This window comes from Ambystoma mexicanum, chromosome 6p (genome assembly GCF_040938575.1).
Source record: "Ambystoma mexicanum isolate Mex_15411 chromosome 6p, UKY_AmexF1_1, whole genome shotgun sequence".
In the NCBI taxonomy this organism is placed as follows: Eukaryota; Metazoa; Chordata; class Amphibia; order Caudata; family Ambystomatidae; genus Ambystoma; species Ambystoma mexicanum.
In genome coordinates, this window is record NC_090935.1 from 285,623,763 (window position 1) to 285,644,355 (window position 20,593).

Sequence of the window (20,593 nt, forward strand, 5' to 3'; positions counted from 1 at the left end):
GTTGACCCAACAAAATTAAGGTCCCCTATTGTAAACCAAAAGAAAAGTGAGTCAACGTTCAAAGCACGTGATAACATCTGGAGCAGACGTAGGCCTTTGTCTGAGCCTGCTCACCTCCGGAGACATGAGTCGAAAGTCGACTCAAAAATCACAAATTCAACCAAGGAATCTGGTGTTGAAAATTCACCATCACACCCTCTACAGAACTTACGGGATAGTAACAACATCAAAAGTACTAGAAGGCACGAAAGTGAAAGGGACCCAAAAATGGAGCCAAAGCAAATCGTAAGCGATTGTATTTTAAGATTGAAACGCACCAACCCAAAGGTGGGCGGTGAGACTCTGAACAGAACCACCATCCTCAAAGTCCTAACTCAAATTCCAAGCTTGAGATACATTTGGAACAAGAATCTCTGGATGGTGGAACCGAGTACGTCAGGAAGAAAAGATTACTCCTATATCCATCTCAATTCTAAAATCATTAAATTTCAACTATTGAAAGAAACAGAAAGTCTCTTGTTCTTGGGACACGAGTTATCGGAAATCACACGTTCAAACAAACAAGTGGCTTCCATGAGAAGAGCAGCCGGGGAAACAAGAAATTTTAAAAACTCAGTGACCACGACAGGCGCCCCCCGTATCCACTACATTAGCAAAACGGAGCATGCTCGACCATCCTACAACGACCGAATCATGGACAAACGCAGATCTCACACTTTTGAACAAGTAGACAAAAAAGTACAGGAAAAACGATTTCGTAAGGAAGGAAACCCCGAATGGCAATCGGTCCGGACCAAAAGACATCCACGTCTACTTCAAAACGACCTAGCACCAAGTAACCCATGAGGAACAGGGGCCAAGAACACAGGACCTTGGTCTTGGTCTAAGACCGATATGAAACCTCATCGAAAAAACTAGCCATGATTGGCAAATGAGAGAATCCAACAAGCTCAAGACAGGAAAAACCCCAGCAGAGGAAAAACAACCCCAACCAAGTTGCTAAAATTAGGATGTTGGAATATGCAGGGTTTCGCACATTTAACTAAATTAACTGATGTCAACCTGGGCCATTTCGATATTCTCTGCTTACAGGAGACATGGCTGACCACCAAACCTCAACTGGAAGGGTATGAAATAATCTTTACAGCCGCCACGAAAGGAGTCGTAGGACGACCATCAGCCGGGCTCATAATCACAGTTCGAGCAGGATCGGGCCTAGATATGCTCGAAGTCCTCCCCTCGCCTCATTGAATACAGGCGTCAATCTTAAAATGGAAACATACGACCAGAGAACCCCATCCACCCAAAGAGGGAACAATCCTCTTAATCAACGTGTACTGGAATCCCGAAATGACAACGAATTCAACACCGTGCTCCAGAACCTGTTGGGCGAGGTTGACGACAAAAACCGGGACCACAGTACAATCATTAATGGCGACTTCAACGCAATGTGTGACGGGATTGGCTATCACCGGAAGCAACAGGACCGAAAGCTCTTAGTGAGGCAAAGAAGGAAACTTCTCAACGAGCTAATGACAACCAGGGATATGCATAATCTCCACTGGCTCCGTTCAAAATCAAATCTACAGATTCCATCGTGGCAAAGAGGGAATCAACAAGGGACCATAGCCCATGTATTTGTCTTGAAGGACCTCCTCTCTGAGATCCACACCTTCAGGATTGAGTTGACAACTTTTAGCGACGATTACCTCCTCATTACAGAAGGTCTGACGTCCAGGATCCAGCTCCCTACGAGCGCCATACCACTCGAGGTGTCTGATGGGGGGAAACGTGTAAAAATCTCAGAAAAAGGCCTCCTCCAAATAGATGCTCAGTACGCTCGTCTTCAGAATGATGGTGCAATCTCTGCAAAGAGGATCAGGGACGACCTGGATTACACCCCTCTGCTAACTAGGTTCTTCATGTCTACTACAAAGTCAACTAAACCTCAGACAGGACACCAACATGCATACAACAGAGACCTTGTAGAAAAAAAGACAACTGCACAGACGACTGAAGAAAATCTATCAAAAGTTACCATCCCCTGAAAACCGGGTATGATGGGTAACGGCCGTCCGCAACTACAAGAGCTGGCACATACATTATCACCACAAATTATACCAGAGCCATTCCGAGCAAATGCTGACCGCTATTTGCGGAAACAAGCCGAAGGAGTTCTGGAACTTGATCAAGGGTATATAAAGTAAGACCAATGATAACATCCAGAACAACGTGGGTGAGGCCCGTTGGATATCCAATTTTTCTGACCTATTTGCACCGATCGCGAACGCGACTTGCAACCTACCGGCTGTTAGTAGGAAGCATAAAGATAAAACATCCTGGAACATTCCAGCTGACAAAGGATCGATTCTAAATAAACTTACGAAATTGAATAACTCAAGGGCACCTGGGCCAGAAGGCATTTGCAATTTGGAACTTAAACATCCGGAGTTGTGGGCCAACATCATGAGTAAAATCTTATCCAATTGCAACCTTACCTAGGATATTCCACCATCCTGGAAAAAGCAACCATCGTACCCATATTGAAGAGAGGTGCTACTGATAACCCTAACCATTACAGACCAATAGCCCTTCTGGACATGATGGGGAAGGTTTTTGCGTCTTTGGCATTGGATGCTTTTCAAACTTGGATTCACACTGCCCACCTTGCGGACCCCTTCCAGAACGGTTTTGTCAAAAACTCAGGAACTACCACTAAAATCTTGCTCCTGAGCTCCCTGAAGGCAAAGTATTGATGGGAGGTCTTCCGATCTACGTGGGTTTCATTGACCTGGTCCGAGCCTTTGACCAGGTCAATAGACAGCGACTCTGGGCAAAATTGGAAATCAAAGATTGCCCTGATTCCATCCTGGAACCTATAAAAGCCCTGCATCGGAATACCTCTATATGAGTGTGCCTTAGTGCATAAGGCCGCCTGTCTGAGGAAATACAGACAATCAAGAGGAGTGAAGCAAGGGTGTCCCTTGGCGCCCTCACTCTATAACTCTTATATCGCAGACTACGGGGAGTCAACTGAAATGGTCAGGCTTTTTCTACCTTCACTAGGAGGCTCTAAGATCGAGCGATTACTGTACGCAGATGACATCATTTTTATGGACCTGACCCCCATCGGCTTGCAACGCCAACTCGATAACCTGGTAGCCTACGTGGCAAAGAACAACTTAAGGCTAAATAACGACAAAACCAAAATACTAATCCTGGGTGATTCTGCAAAAAGGAATCAAAAATTCGCCTGCTATTGTGAATGTCATTATCTGGAAACAGCCCAAGCATTTAAGTTCCTTGGAATTACGATCAGTAATGACAAGGAGGAAAAGGCCATGCAAGAAGTCCTGTGGTCAAAATTGAAGAACCTCACAGCTAAAGCCAAGGCCGTGGACAGGAAACACGGCCGATTCTCGATCATTACAACTTTAAGATTCTGTAAATCTAAGGTGGTCACTGCCTTGATTTACGGCATGGATGCAATGCCACTGGTTCCGAATTCTGTCTGGGCGAAATATGAAAGTTACTTCTGGCGTAGTGTTTTTGGGTTTGGCGAACTCAACACCTATAGCGCTTATAAGAAAAGAACTCTGCCTATCATCCCTCCTAGCAACAAAAAGGAGAGCAACCCTAATGCTGTATCGCAAAGTCATCAATGCGCCTGAAGCCAAAGTCTTGGATCTCATTCGTAAGGAAATCCTAGGTGGTGATAACCGGATGCTCTCTAGATGGGAACAACTCAATCTATCCATCTTGAAAGAACTAGATGTCTCTGTGGAAACATTGATCCAAAATCCAAATAAAGTGTCAAAGAAACTGTTTGAAGCAGACTGGATCAACACCCAAGAAGTCGCCAACAGTTACTCTCTGACGGCTAACTTGCCAAGTACTCCATTGAAGCTTGATGCAGTGCGTGGTTATCTGCACAGATTTCCTGATAAGGGGCTAAGCAGAACATTTCTAAGGTTTAGAGTAAACCAGCTGAAAACCAATGAAATAATGGCGATTCGAAATCAAGTTCAATCGAACAACTGTCGTTTTTGCAAACCCCTCGACAAAATCGAAACCACAAAGCACCTGGTGCTTGAATGCACAGGCCTGGTGACGTGGATCCCTTGAAGAACTACAACACCTTAGATTCAGAAAATCTATGGGCAATGTTGACCAGTGGTAACAACAAGCGATGTGTCATCAGAGTGACCTTGTTCCTGAAGGTGTTGAACCTGTAAAAGCCGGGGGGGGGGGAAGAAAAACCGACTAAAGGCTTGCTAACTTTTCAATCTACTGTAGCCCCATTTTAGCCTAGACATAAGACAAGGAAATTGGAACTCAATCTGTATATGTACCTTTGTGTATCATTCTTGTTTGTAAAAATTGTTATACAATTAAACCAAAAAAAACAAAAAATATTCTAACTTTGAATACCTTGATGGAGAGTGCATGCAGTCTACTGGGGCAAACGATTTATGTGGCTTATCTAGACTTCAGTGTTGTATTCAACACTGTCAACAGAAATATCCTTTGGTGAAATCTGAGTGATTGGGGCATCCTTAAGGGATTATTAAATGCCATTATTTCACAATACCAAAACAGGGCACTAAAGGTTAGGCTCAACTTTAAAGTCTCTTTCACATCCTCTTTACCTACATTTTTCAGATTAAAACAAGGGTACATATTAGCACCACTTTTGTTGAATTTGTATATGGCTGACCTGTCAATCTTAACAGAGAGCAATCAGATCTGCCTAGACTTGGTACTACACATACGACATGGCTTGGCTATGCAGAATATCTGTTTCTCTTACATCTTGCACTGAGAGGTTTGCAAGTATTGATATCCCACCTATCCATCTTTGCAAATACACATAGGGCCTAATTCACACAGTGTGATGCTTTATATACAATGTTACATGCGATAAGGGCTGTAGTCCCACCTTATGGATGACCTGGCTCAGAGTCAGCAGTCAGTGGCTGTGGAACCCCTCTGGTAAGTCTATGCCCCTGCTCCAGGAAATGGTAAGAGGAAAACAGGACCCCCAAGGAAACCCTCTGGGGTAAAAAAACCCTGTAATTCTTCTCTGGGGTGAATCGCGATCTGCCGGATGTGTACTGAAGTGGAATCCGTAAGGTTGTTAGTATGGTATGTGGATACTAGTAGAGGGTGACATAGAAGGAAAGATTAGTATTTAGAGTGGAGCGGAAGGTAGCATTCTACGTAAGAGTAAGGAATTACTAATGGAACGTGTACCTAAACAAGAATCCACGGAGGGAGATCACAGAGATGAACTTTGGAAGTGGAATGAAGGTAAGTCTGTAACTTTCTGTAACAGTAAGAGAGTGAGAGGTTGTAATATTGAGTGACAAAAAAGTGAACTAGAGAGTCTTAGCCCTACCTACCTGTTGCTCAGCAACGCAGTTCTGGCTTCACAATGGCCCCGACGCTGCAGCGTTCCTTGTCGGGCTGCTGTTGTGAAGCAGGAATGGCACAGGGGATTCGAGGAACCCGAATAGCGAGGTTGTAAGCCACAGACCACCAGGCGTCTGCGAGGGAGATAAACATCCAGTCTAAATGTGAGAAAGGGAAACCAACTTTTGCTAGGAAACAGGGCAACGCATTCATACCTGGAAGCAGACAGGAACTCCGAACGATCTGCCTGGAAAGGTAGAGCTGCGACACGGGTGATGTGCTTCTGTAAGAGAGGATAGATCAGAATTCGTAAGGCAGAGACAGATCGAAAGGACAGGGAAAGTGGAAAAAGAGTGGGCAAACTTACTAAGTGTTCACTAAAGCAAATACAACGCAGTGAACATCTATCCTCGTAGCCTGAAGAGCATTCTCCTCTGCGGGGGGCGGAGGCAAGGGTCCCTGGGAACTCTGAATGCCTGCTCACCAGTAGCCGCCATCTTGGGAGGACGCAATAGTGCAGAACTCACCTGCTTCCATCTGTGTCAAAATGACCAGCGGAATCTATTCCGCACGACACACAGCGTTTTACAATGAGGTTTTGCCATTATAAAACGTTTCTGTGAATTAGGCCCATAATCTCAACATTAACGTGGTGAAAACCAAGCTCATGACTTTCACTCCAGGAAGGAGAATATCCAAATTGTTGCAGCGAGTCATGTACCAATGTAAGTTAGCTAAGGCTATTAATAACTCTGTACTAAGACCACTCCGTGCATAATTAACCAAACTGGTTAGGTGTACAAAAACAAATATCTTTGAAGAAGGCATTCGCTGGTCACAGCGAGCGTGGCTGGTTCAGACCAGCACTCCTAGATCCAGTCCACATATAGAAAAAAATTAAATGAAGAAACTAATCAAGGAAATTGATAGAGAACACACTTGAATTAATATAGCTACCAAATCCAACGCTATATGCTAAATTATACACTACCCCAGGCCCACTAAACCTCCACAGTATATTGGAGAATACCTGAATGCCTTTGTAAGGGATGAATACATTAGAGTTACATTTAATTTTGGGGACATACTTGAAGTTGTAGGTCCTAGACTTAACTTAAAAAAGGGATGAGAAAACCTGCAGATTGTGTTAAATGGCAGAAGTGGAATCTGCCAAACATCTCATTTGCTCTTGTAGCATTCTGGAGCCTTTATTTCAACAGAAATATGATTTCACCCATTTATCATGCCCCGCACTGGTGGTCGTGCCTTCTCCGTTGTGGCGGCTAAGGCCTGGAATTAACTTCCCCTTGATTTACGGAGTATTGTTCATCATCTTGTCTCCCGGTGGAAATTGAAATCTTTACTATTCTAGAGAGCACTTCACTTTTATCTTATTGAACTCTCCTGTTTCGCTTAGCGCCATGATGCCTTTTGGCGTGCGTGCTCTTTATAAATCCCGATAACATAACGTAGCATAACATAACGTTAACATAACATCATTTTAAGAAACTATGGCTGTCCATTAAAGGCATATTAAAAGAATTAAAGGCTAATCCCCTCTTGAAATGGCTCTGTAACTGAAATTGCCACTCTGACTGGAGGAATTCCTAGCACTAATTGCTTACCTGTCATGAATCGCCACTTTCACCCCTATGGACTTCATGGTCCATAATGCACCGCAACATCGGATCAATAATCCTTCCAACATGGCCGCCTGCACAGGAACGCCGCTCTCTAGTGTTTACGCTGGAAACGCTACCTTCTACAAAATAGGCACGCCCCTGTGGCTCTGCGCGTTTCAACGCTACTGTTCCATGTTGTTAGCGATTGCTATTGTTACTGCTCCTTTTTCGTCAGTGCTCTTTCCAGTTTCTTCTGTCCTTCCCTTCCAGGCTGCCCCCCTTGAATTGCTATCGCAATTCTTGGCTCTTTCCTCCTTCCATCCCGGACCGTGCCCTGTGGTCCCGTGCTACCGGGTTCACTGCTTGGTCCGAACTCTGAATCTACGCTCCTATTCATTTCCTGGATTTCACCGCAGTGCTTCCTTCCTGGATCCTGAACTCTACCCTGCTTCCAGAGGCAGACAGCGAACTTCACACTGGAGCCAGACCCAGAGGATACGCGCCCTTACCTGTACAAGTCCAGAACACCCAGGAAGAAGGAAAGATCTCCCAAGAAGACTCAACCCAGAGAAAAACAGATGAGAAAAAGGGCTGAGTGTGACATTACCCCTCAATTGAATAACTGATTTTATTTGTTCTATGTTCTTATCCATTAGTCCTTATCAATAGGATATGCACGATTGTATGAAATTTTGACCTCCAGATGTAGAATGCATTGTTTTTATCACCATTGTTTTATTTTATTTCTTATTGTTTTCGTGCTTGATTGTAGCTTTGTAAACCTATAAAAAGCCAATAATGTGGCTGTATTATAATAGAAAAATCCTCTTACCTCCCCTGTCAACCTGTACATCTTGTTTTTGGTAGACAATGATCATCTGGTACCCAGAGGCTACAGCCTTCCCTTGAGAAGCATCAAAGCCCTAGTGGTGGCAAAGTCTTTGATATGGAGATTCTCTTGTGTAGGATTCCTGAAAGAAGCATTTCTGACAGGGAATCCAACTTCCTATCTGCGTATATGAACGATATGTTGGATGATTGTGGAGTTACTTACAGGTGACAATCTCACTCTCTCTGATCTTTCTTTACTCACTTCTCTTCATTCGTCCTACGATTCAGCTCTTCTCCAAGTCAAAACCTTGAACTATTCTGATCTCATTCCAGAATTCCCCGCTCAACGTCTTTTCCAATTGGTGGATCATTTGTTTTCTCCTCGTTCTCCTGATCCTGCTTCTTTATTCTCTCTCTGCCCTTGATTTCTCTAACTTAATTTCTGCAAAGATCTCACAACTATGGGCCTCCTCAACCTTTTCCTCTCCTACTGCTCTTTACCATGCTTTGTGTTATTTTCCCTTGTCTCTGACTTTGAGACAGCTACCATTCTTTCTAGTTTCTACCCTACAGCTGCCTGCACTGCCCCATTGCCTTTGCCTCTGATTCACAAAAGTCTTTCCTGCAATCCTTCCTTATCTTTCTTCTTTTATTAACTCTTCATTTTCTATCTTCCCTATACCTTTAAGCGTGCTGTTATACTTCCCATTTTGAAAAAGCCATCCCTGGATCAATCTCTCCCCTCTGCTTCTTCCTTTTCTTTCTAAGCTACTTGATCTTCCTGTTCTTTCCCAGTCTCTCTCTATCACTCTCTTGTTCCACTTTACCAATTGGTTTTCCATTTCGCTCTACTGAAACGGCTTTAATTTATGTCACCAATTCGCTCCTCACTGCTAGACACTCCAAACCATCCCCTAACCTTATCCTCCCTGATCTCTCTGCAGCGTTTGACACTGTTGATCACCCTACCCTACTTTCTTCTCTCTCCTCTTGGATTTTCTGACTCAGTCCTCCATTGGATCGGTTCCTATTTTACTAAACACACTTTTTCTATTTGTTGGTCTGGTTCCTATTGTCCTTTCTCATCTCTCTTATGCAGGGTTCCCCAAAGTACGGTTTTCACCCCCCATTTTTCTTGGTACACTTGCCCTGTCTTTGGTATCTCTGAATGTGGCTTTTCATTTCTTTTCTATGCTGATCAAACACAGCTTTTTCTCTGATCTGTTTTTTATGACACTCTTCCTACTTCTTATTCCTCATGTTTGATCACTATCCAGAAATGGATGAACTCTCGTTTCCTTTATCTGAATCCCTCCAATATGGAGGTTCTTTTATTCCCTGCTTCCACACTCTCCTCCTGTCACCGCTCTCTTTTCTTCCTGCTTCATTGCCTTGATTCGCCAATTATTATCTTTGTCTCCTTCTAAATCGCTTGTCTCTGCTTTCATTTTCACTCTCCTCTTCTACTGTTCTTCCCTTCTGTTTGGTCTCCCTACATATCAGCTCCCCACTCTGTTCTGTCTATGATCTTGCAATTTAGTCTTTACATTCTCTTCGTCCAACATTCTTCAATTTCATTGGCTCTTCTCTCACTGGCTTGGTTGTCTTTTGATTCACACCTCCTCTTCAATTTTGTAAGTATTGTTTTCAAATCTCTCCATGGTCTTGCTCCACCTTATTTGTCCTATCTTATTTCTTTCTGTTCACCTCCCCGATCTCTTTGTTCTCATTCTTTGTTTCTTCTTGCTTTACCAAAGCCTCCATGTACCTCTTCCCGGTTCTGGTCCTTCGCTCTTTGCAGCATGACGTACTGGAACTCCCCCCCCTCTGTTCATTTGTTCTTCTTCCTCTTTGCCTGTCTTCTGCTCTCAACTTACATCCTTTCTTTTGCCTTCACCTTCATAATTCCCTTTGTTTATTTTCTTGATTTGCATATTTCAACTAATTGTACAGCAAACTCTCCTCGGGTGAACAAATGCCACTCATACTGTGTAACTGAGAAAAAAGGAAATATATAGGAGCCCTGCATAATTACAGGGATCAGGAACAGTAGTTGTTGTTATTTTAGTTTGTTATTTTAGCTTACGTTATTGATGTTTTTATTGTGCAGGGTGGAAGGCCAGGATGGGCATTGTGTAATTTGTGGTATATTTGAGGTTCTACGTTCTTAGATCGACAGGCTTTTTTCTGCAGAGTATTTTGGGGAAAATGTTTAGCTGAAAAAAAAATGAATCCATTTTTTTCCATATATTTGGAGGTCTCCCCCAAACCCCTTCCCTATTTTGTAGTCCCTATACCCCACACCCCTACCTCTTATATGCCCTTACCCACCCACCCTAATATTTTATTATGAGTTTTTTGGCTGAACATTTTTGGCAAAAACGTCGCAAAAAAAAGGCTGATGTCTTACCATATTTGAGTGTGTGCAGTATGCAAGCGATAGTGTGAAGAGAAAGAAGGGCGGGGGACAATATCTTTTGGATTATATGAAAGAAGGGAGGGAGTAAAAATTGGTTGTGTTTTTGATAATACTGTAACACTGTGTGCAGCACGTTAGTAGAAACATAAGGACAATGAAGGCGCACCATCCCCAACAAGGGAGGAGAAACACTGATGAGTATATGTGTAGAGCCCTACCGCTGTATCTAGCCAAATTTGAGAAGTACCATAAGCAGTGGGTGACAGAGACAAGAGGCGGGGGTTGCCTCGCTCATGGCCAGAGCAGGGCTCCTACAATAAGGGCATGCTAGAACATATGTCCATTTTTCTAACAGCCAACATTTTTCTAACAGCAAAGTATAAGGGAAAACAATTACAAAGACGGAAGGAAATATTAAATCTCTGGAGGATGTTTGAAGACACAGAAGAGTGTAAGGGAGAGGACGGACAGGATGGTAGCCAGGGCGAGTGCCCAGGAAGAGAGGGCGGGGCAGTGGCAGAACATGGAGGGTTATACCTACTGGTATCACGCCCAACGGTAGGCTGTTGACAGCAGCGACAGCTCCAACACCCCCATATGTGTCCCCTCCGGACTCCCCAGGACATGCCGATGTCAATAAAAGAGATTTAGAGGTGGCATCGGCCTCAGCAAGAGCAGAATTAAAAAGACTACGAATATGGCAAAATGAAGTAAAAGCTGACAGACAGGTAGAACAGGCACCAGATGGATGGAAAGCAGGGAATTTCCTATTCAGGCTAGATAAAACACCCATAAAAAACGTGTATGTGGAAAAGGAGGAAGAAGGCAGTGAGTGGGCTGACAGGTTGGGATATGACAATGCTGATGGGTGGAGTACATTCAACGAGTTCGAGGATGAGGAAGCAGAACAGGCACCCGAACAAACTCCTAGGGTGGAAAGTTTATGGGATGGGAGGTTAAGGAGTAGGTTTGGCTGGATGGCGGTTGCAAGGAAAAAGGGAAGTGGGAAAAAGAGCGAAGTGAACAAAGTATGACTTCAAATGTCTCTCAGACATAGGGGGACTGGCAGGCCTCACTATGTGCCAAGGACACAGCTGGACAAAAACAATCTTATCCAAGCTCTCCCAGCCCTTTCAGTGGGTGTGGGAATATGAATCTACGCATTACAAAAAGCAAACGGCGGAAGTACCCCAAACAGTAGGAGACATCAAAAGCGTATTAGTAGCTATTATCGGAGAACAGGCTGCTGATGTGTGATTCTATTCCCTGCCCCGATCTCTTTGCTCTCAGTCTTTGTTTCTTATTGCTTTACCAAAGCCTCCATTTACCTCTTCCTGGTTCTGGTCCTTCACTCTTTGCACCATGAAGTACTGGAACTCCCTCCCTCTTTTCATTTGTTCTTCTTCCTCTTAGCCTGTCTTCCGCTCTCAACTTACATCCTTTCTTTAGCCTTTACCTTCATAATTCTGTTTATTTATTTTCTTGATTTGCATTTTTCAACTAATTGTACAGTTCTCCTTGTATTCAGCTTTAGGCATAAACGATTTATAAATACATAAAAATACAAGCTACAAACTCTCCACAGCCCTTCACCCACAGACCAATGGGCTCGTTCAGCAGTTCAACAAAACCCTGAAAGGCATGATAGGTGGCTTGACAGAGCACCTGAGGAAAATATTGAACATTCTCCTGTCATGCCTCCAATTTGCCAACGTGGAGGTGCCACAGCATGGTGTAAGGTTCAGTCTCTTTGAGCTTATGTATGTTCAACCCGTTACAGGGTTTGAAATGTTGCTGCTGCCTGTAGCCTAGAAGAGCCTGGTTAGCTTGACACCAACAGTTACCAGGAGCTACTGTTGGCTCCCATGCTAACTGATGCTGAACAAACACACCTATATGAATTTCACTCTACTTTTGGGCCAATCTATAAATAACTATTAGGACACATGTATAAGACATTTCAAGCTTAAACGGTTATACATAATGGACAAAATAATGAACAAAATGCATTTTATGTGGAAGTTAGATTTGGGCAACCCTTTGTACTTGCCCCTTGTCCTCCAGTGGTAGCTCCTGTTCACTGGTTAATGTGGGATATCCACGAGCTGCATTAGGGGTCAATTTCTAGCTCCTGCTTATCCATTCTTAATTTTTAACCCTGCATTAGGGGTCCACTAATTCGAGTGTGGCAAGGATGAGAGGGCAATCCCTGAAGTCGCTCCCCACTACATAATGAATTAGGTGCTTTGCCCCAGATCCAAAATGACCAAGTACAGAGAGCACAGAAGATGAATCTGAAGGCCAGCCAGGAGCTCATGAAACGCTGGTAAAACCAACTCCAGGACAGATATGTCTGGATTATGGAGCCTGTCAAGTTCAGCACCCTTCATGAAAAGTGGACTGTGCCAAATGTGGTGTTGGAAAAGATCAATGAGGTTAACTACCTCATTGACACAAAGCACTCAAGTCAGACACACAGGATCTTTCATGCCTCACTACAGCCAGAATGATTTTGTGAAGGCTCTTGTGACTGAGAAGTAGACCCATCTCTAGACTTCCAGCATCTGCATGGCCAGTACACAAGTCTGTTCTCGCTGACTTGAAGCAAAAGTGATTGGTGTATCCATGACATTGATACTGAAGACTGTAAGCTGGTGAAGGGCAGAATTCACTGGATGTCTGACATGGTAAATCACATCATCAAGGAGGAGGTCTCCGAGATGATAGACCTAGAGGGGATTTAGCCTCCCCAGGACCCATGGGCTAGCCCTCTGAAACTGGTCCCTACATAGTTGAGTAGAGGGAAGAGTGAAGTCCATGTTTGTCTGAACTACAGAGGACTCAATTCTGTCACCAAGACAGATTCTCACACAAAACCTAGGGCAGACAAGCTCATTGACATATTAGGCGCTGCCAAGTTTATGCGTACCTTTGACCTAACGGTAGGATACTGTCAGGTCACCCTAACTGACAGAGCAATGTAGAAGTTATCATTCCCCACCCGAGAAGGGCACTACCAGTTTATTGTGATGCCCTTGGCACTAAATAAATGTCCTTGTCATCTTTTAGAGGATGGTGAATCAGGTCCTTTCTGTGTTAGAGGGCTACAGCAATGCCTCTCTAGATGGCATGGCAGTCTTCAGCAGAACCTGGAAAAACCATATATCCCACTGGAAACAGGTGCTTCAAACCATGCAGCAAGCCGGCTTGGCTATCAAGGCATCCAAGTGCCAGATAGGAAAGGGTACTGTTACAAGTAGGTGGTGGTAAGAAACAGCCTAGTCAGGCCAAAATCCAGACAGTGGTGGATTTGGATATCCCCACTGCCCAGATACAGGTGAGGGCCTTCTTGGACATCACTGGTTATTACAGGTCTTTATTCAAGGGGTATGGGACACTTTCCCTTACCCTCAATGATGTGACATCTAAGAAAAGGGCAAAGAACGTCATGTAGACTCCTGCCTGTCAAGCTTCCTTCCCCATGGTGGCGTGATTCATTTCTGTTTCCTCTGTTTTGGCATCAGTTATACTTTTCCTACATGGTGGTGAATTGGCTCTATGTCTCACCAGCTCCCTATGATGAACTGTGCACTCCTCTGATGAGCCCTGGACGCATCAGACGTGCCAACTTCACCAAGTGGGCTTACATAGCAGGCCTATAGATCTTTACCTGCACCGCCATGTGCTATATGGCATGGTACTTTTATCTCCTCTGGCCTGCCCAGTCTGGCCCCCGGGTGGGCAGTATGCCTCCCAGACCATGTCACTTGCCTGGGGTTGCTACACTGGTGCAACCGCAGGCTGAGGTGCTTCCTCACCTGGGCCCACAAAGGGTAATAAACTAGTTAGAGCATATGCTCCATTACAAAAGCATAATGTACACCTGTGCCATCCTGGATCAGTATCCTGATCTGTAGTGCCTGCTGTCCAGTGGCACAGAGCAAGTGCCGTCATGACAGCTGCAGTGACAACCAAAGTCTCTGGAGTACAGGGCTGCATCTAATGCATGCACACCTGTTCCAAAAAAATGACATAAATCCGAAAATGCTTTCTTGGTGGCACATTAAACTGTAAATATAACCCATACCTGAGTTTTGGGATATGGTGGCTAGCATCTCTCATATTTATCCAAGCTACATCAATCTGATGAAACGTGAGCTCAGCTGTGGAAGGGTTATATGTATTCCTCTAGCCAGGCTGTCTTTGCTACTGCCACCACGACTGAAGCCCTGGAGCTGCCTCCCTGTGTTCCTTTGTGAGGGCAGGTAACACCCTCCCCAGAGAGGGAGCTAATTCACAGCAAGCTGTTCTGAGAACAGGAATCAAAGGGCACAAACATTTACAAAACTATTTGCCTCACACCAGGGTGCTGAATTCCAAAAGGGCCTTTGATTTTATTAAGAAGGGCAGTGGGTGGAATTAGCATAAACAGAGGGAGCTCTTACAGTGGAGAAAGGGTCCACCATCTTGTTTCTGTCTCCATCTATCTTTCCTTCCTGTACCCTCCACTTCCTGTAACAAAGCGTACTTTTGAGTGTGATGTCAGAAGGAACAGTCTACTTGTTCAAAGGGCATGGATCGGACCCTTCAATCAGGCTTGCTGTTCCCCAATCATCTGCTGCAGACCCTTGCCTTCAAAAGAAGGGGTCTCCCTATCCTTCCCTGAATCCTCTCTGGACTCCAAACCTTCAGGAACCTTTTATTGGAACCTGTTTGGAGAGCAGTCCATTCCAAAGTCCTTTCGTTGTGAGGTGAAATCAGGTGTTCCAAGGCAGGCAGCCTATGTCCCCAAACCATTCCTAGGGCATATTGGGGGTGACCTGCTACTGGATCAAGACCTGCCCCTGTCCCAGCCACATTGGTTCACAGGACATCACCACTCTGAGGAACTCATGTAGGTGTGTGCCAGCCTCCCCTGTGTTTGGGAGCCTGAGAAAAGGACTACTTTTTCCCTGAGATGGTGGTGTGGGGATCACAGCCCTTTAGAGCTAAACCAGCCAGCATTCCTGCTCTTCTGTTGTAAGACGTGATTCGAGCTCGTTCAACATCATTTTAAACCAACCAACAGGACCCTCCAGAGCTGCCGTTGCTTCTCACCGACTTTTGAACTGCAGTTCTGCCCATTTGTACCAGTCCACCAGCACGCAAGCTGAAGCTGGTCATTGCCTCAGCTCAAACAAAAAAGGATTGCTGCAGTGAACCTCCACCTTCTTCATAATTTTGGGGTGGTCAGCTAAAGACCCCATGATTTTGAGGAGTTCATGGTGCGCACACAGTATTGATGACGGGGTGGCGGAGAACTGAGTGCCATGTTGCACTTTCATATGTATCAAAGTATAGTTAATTATGAATGGGATGCTACTTTTATTGTTACTGTAGTCTATGATTAATAGATATTAGCTTGCACGTGCGCAGAATGCTAAAATGTTAATTCACCAAAATGTAAAAACATACATGCAAATTAATAAAAATACATGAATCTCAATATAGTAGGCTTTTACAAATTAATAAAAACCACAGTAGTTAATTGTTTGCAAGGTGAACTTTGACTGTTAAGTAACTGATTCTGTGAGGTTTTAGATGTCAGCGGATAGGTGAATAAGTAACTTCACAACCTATGTGGTCAGCACAGCTGCAGGAACTGGGCGAGAGTTTTATGGTCTGATAAGTATCGTATATAGTATATGTAATCTCCTGATGCCTGAGAGTGTGAAAGAAGGGGTTTTGTTATTTTGTTTTGGTTAACAGTGAAGCATGGAGTAAATCCATGCCCAAGTCTACCCAGGAGTTTCAATTGTGTTATAAAGTGACAGTTTTGTAGATTGGAAAATGTCAATGGAAGTGACATGGCGAATGAGATAGCATCACTAACTCAAAGGGAATCATTTACCCAGCCTTCCTCATATTGCTGGGAATATTCATGCAAACCATGTGAAAATCAAGTTAGAGTTTAAACAGCTTAGGCTAGTTATTGCTAGTAATTATTTATGTTTCAATGCCAATGTTTAACCAAATAAGGATGTCATGATTGTAAAGAAGGCACGGTATAAACAGTAAGACAGACACATGTGACCACAGATCAAGGGTGTTAATTGAACTCCAAAAAGGGTTTGAAAAACTCCTATCTAATCCTAAATCTAAAGATGGAAGCAAGCTATGACCATCAAATAATAATAATGCAGTCCTAGTGGTATCCTGTCAAAACAAAAGGGCCTATGCTAAAAGAAAACCTGTTGCCAATCCTTACCTCTAAATACAAGTGTGGGAGACAATATTATGTAAAAGAAAGAAGTGTTCAAGAAATTATATGTCAGGATATTCAGGCCGTTGGCCTCCCTTCCCCACGTTTTCAGCATGGAACAAGGCGGGACACTCGAGCCTAGCACAGTCTCTGGCTTATCTAGCACAAGAGTATACTTCAAACATTAGCATCAGGGACTTCTGTGCCCAAGTCTCTTTGCCTTTCAAAGTCTCTTCTTTCAGAGGGCCTGATGCGACGAACAAACAATACGTTATTTTCCTCTTAGGATTTCACACATACTCAATTTGTCAGTTGATTCACTATTCACCTTAGATCCCCCTCAGCCGGGCTCAGATCCCCTTTAACATCTACTTTGTCATCAACTTTCTTGACAGTATCAACATCGGAGACTTTCGATTGTGCACATGATTTAGCTTGACCCGCCGCAGGACCACTTCGATATGCAGTTCTTTGCCAGTCTTTCACCTTTGTCAACTCTCAGTTGGATACCTGACAGATACCTTCGAAATGAGCACGCATGTGGTGCCGGACCATTCTGTCAAAGGTATTGTATCTTGGTTTCAAAGTTCAATCACTCATCTGTTGTTCAATTTTTCTCATGTTGGTTATCACATGCGTTTCATACACTGTCTGCTTCAGCGCTCACCATACAATGTTGCTGCTTGCAACCTTGGCTTCTAAACAGACCGTTCTGGTATCAGTCTCCCCAAATCATTGGCTGTGTTGATTTCACTGGTGCTGCTTTGTTGTAGGAGACAAGGACATTAACACGGCAGCAGGCGATTTTCTCCACCTTGAAAATCAGCGCGGGAGGACCCCGGGTACCCCCGACACACAATGCAAGATTCTTCAGCCTGGTTTCCTGATCTTACTCTTTCTATTCTTGAGGTTTCATGAAAGTAACGGTTACTTGTCGAAAAGGTCAAGGACACTTCCCTCCTTGCAATCCCCTTCTGTTTCTCCGTCTTTCTCCTCGTGTTACACTGCCATCTTGGAACTGCTGTTTCCTCGTGTACTTTGCCTCGCTCAGAGTGTGCTCTCATGCTCCGCCTTTTATCCATGTGGGGAAGTGTAATGGAAGTTAGCTGTGTGTGTGATGGTCAGTAATTGCCTGACCCTGCCTGATCATTGTATTGGGACATGCAAGGTACTTGACTAGGGTATTAGTCTGTTTTCTCTCATAGCGACTGCCCGTGAAAAAGAGTTTGTGTTGTGAAAAGGGGGGGTTGAGTTCCTAAGTATCCTACCTGGTAGGATGGGGTAAATGAATTACAGCCAAGGGGATACCGTGTCTCGCCATCCGGTGTCCCACTCCCACGCCCCCGCAGACCGCTCAACCAGGAGATCCTTCCGCACCAGTCCAAACCCAGGAGCGTGATCCAAAAGTGATGGCCGTGTCCTAGATGACAGATCCCCAGGTACTAGCTGATGAAGGCATGGCCAGGCCTTAACTTGCATAAAAGACCGGCAATAACCTGCAGAGCAAAGCTAAACCAAACATGGACTCTGAACCGGACATCAACGGGCTTCAATCCCCTGAAACCCTAGATACGAGTATCAAACACTGCCATGTACAGAGTAGCAAGTTATCTGCTATCGATTCATACTTAACATTGTCCTGTCATCAACAATTTAGAGAGCTGCTGAGGATTTAAGAGTAAAAAGGCATTCTTGCAAAGCCAACTTTGTGAAGTAGAGAGTTGTTTTATTCAAATTAGGCTCCATTATGGTGGAACAACTCGCATCACTTTGAGTCCAGCTAGCAACAGATGTAAACACTGAGTGTAGGGCAAGTGCCCGGTCTTTACTAATTAATGTCAGGAAGAGAAAACACATTTGATTGGAACATAGAGCACAGCAAAATTGACAAATGGCACCAATCTCGTCCTGAGTTCTGATATGTAGAAGGACTTCAAGAACCGCCAAAGCAGCTGCTACAGAGATCCAGAAGGATCCTTGATCCCAAGCTTGCAACCTTTGTTTAGCCGTTGACTCCCCAAGGCTGCAGTACATCTTTTACACTTGTTTCTCCCTGCTCAAAAAGAAAAGCGACATTTCCCCAAATGTGCACTCCCAAGAAAATGAAGCACTTTTCCCAAATATTCTCGGACTGGTGGTTAAAATAGTAAACAATACCAGTCCTAAGAAATCTTGTGCAAGTCTCTTGGGGCCACAGGAAAATAAATCTCTTACCGTGGTGACTTTTTCCCAGGTGAGATTATCACATATAACCAATGGAAATATAGTGCAGTCAGCCCACCGAGATAAAACTGTAGCTGCCTGGGGTGACCATACTTTGTAAAGACGTCTCCATAACTCTGTAATGGTGAGGGCACCACAGGTGATGGAAAATAAGAGCATGGGCTGATGCAACATTAGGCAAGCTTTGCCACTGTGGTGTAATTGAATGACAATGAGGTCAATGTTGCAGCAGTGAAAACTTAGAGTGAGTGGAGCTCCAAGAAACCTGCCCCGGAAACAGGAAGGCATTTTTGCTTGAACATGACAAATCAGGAGCACACCAATCCAAACTCTTGAGGAGGTGCGGAAAGGTGGGACAGAAATGTGATCAAAAGCGTTTCACTTTCTGTCCTATTATTGGCTGAAATTATTGTGTAATGTCTTGTGGCAATATCAAAAGTCTGTGATCATTCTTGATTTTGGTCTTATCTGAACGTTTGATGTGTTTAGAATGGACCATCTGTGGCAGTGAAAACACATATTTGATCTCGGGTCAACACAAACACCCACAACCCCCTAATAAAGAGCACTGGACGAAAACCCCACTAAAGACCAAGAGGGACAAAGTGCTCTTGCAAAAATGTATTAAATCATTTATTAAATGTAATCTTCCCCTTGTCATGCTGGGGTTGGCTGGCAAAGATGGCAAAGAGGCAATTGGGGGCATCATATATATGACATGGCCACGTTAGTGGCCATGTAGTTATGGTTAAGTTGATGTTTCCATAGGAAGAGCACTTTTTGGGTGGTTTATAACTTTTATCCCCCTGGACGAATCCTCACCAAACTTTGCAAAAGAAGTATATGGGCCACTCAGATTTTGTTTGCAAAGTTTGGAGATGTTTGGGCCAGGGGGGGCAAAGTTATAGGGGGGGGGGTCCCAAAACTTCTTTTTTTCCCGTAGACTGAATGGGGGAAAAACATTGCGCACGGCTACAGGTGAAACCGCTGGATGGATTTTGACGAAATCTGCGGCAGGTACAGGGGCTTGGTACAGAAAGCGTGCTTTTGTAAATTTGGTCACCATCCGTGCAGTATGTTTCTTTATAATTATCAAAAAGTAGGTCTGAAATAATTAGTGATATCTATGTTCGCTCTGCGGTCACACTTCCCTATTCGGTCGACAAACAAGATACCGATTGGCTAAGGGGCTGGCGCCATGACCGCGGACATGCAACGTCTCTGCCCATTGGCTGCTGCGAGACGTGTTCTGCAGCAGTGGTTGTGGATAGGAACTATACTCCTTGTACCTTGGTTGTACGGCGTAGGTGGTAGGTTACTCATGTAGGGGAGGACTGGTCCACAACGACCCCCCTCGCCTGCACTTTCTCCCCAGGTGAGGACTATGGCTCTCTTGGACGTCTCCTCATGCCACCCGGGCCCAGGTGGTGGAGGGCTCACCCACTGGAGACATTGCCCACCTGGGTATTAATTGCCCACACGTATTAAGATTTAGCTAGGCCTAGACACCATTTTTGTCTGGTAAAGATGGTGTGAGCTCAGCGCGCTGTAGCGCGGCCCCCACCCTTGGAGGGTTTCAGTCATCCTTGTTGCCGCAGCACCCTGGTAGATCCGCTGCGAGCCCGTTCCCACGAACCAGAAGGACATGAGCCAGTGTAATGCACTAACATTGTAACAGTCACCTTCCGCAGTGTATCGTATCATCGCTCCCAGCATGACCCGGCCAGCAGGCCTAGGCAAAATAAAATGAACAGTAAAATGGTCGTCACAGGCCTGACAATTCTCGTATATTAATGTTTAAACTACTTACAAAGGATGCTTTCCTCTCATAAAATCCCTTATATT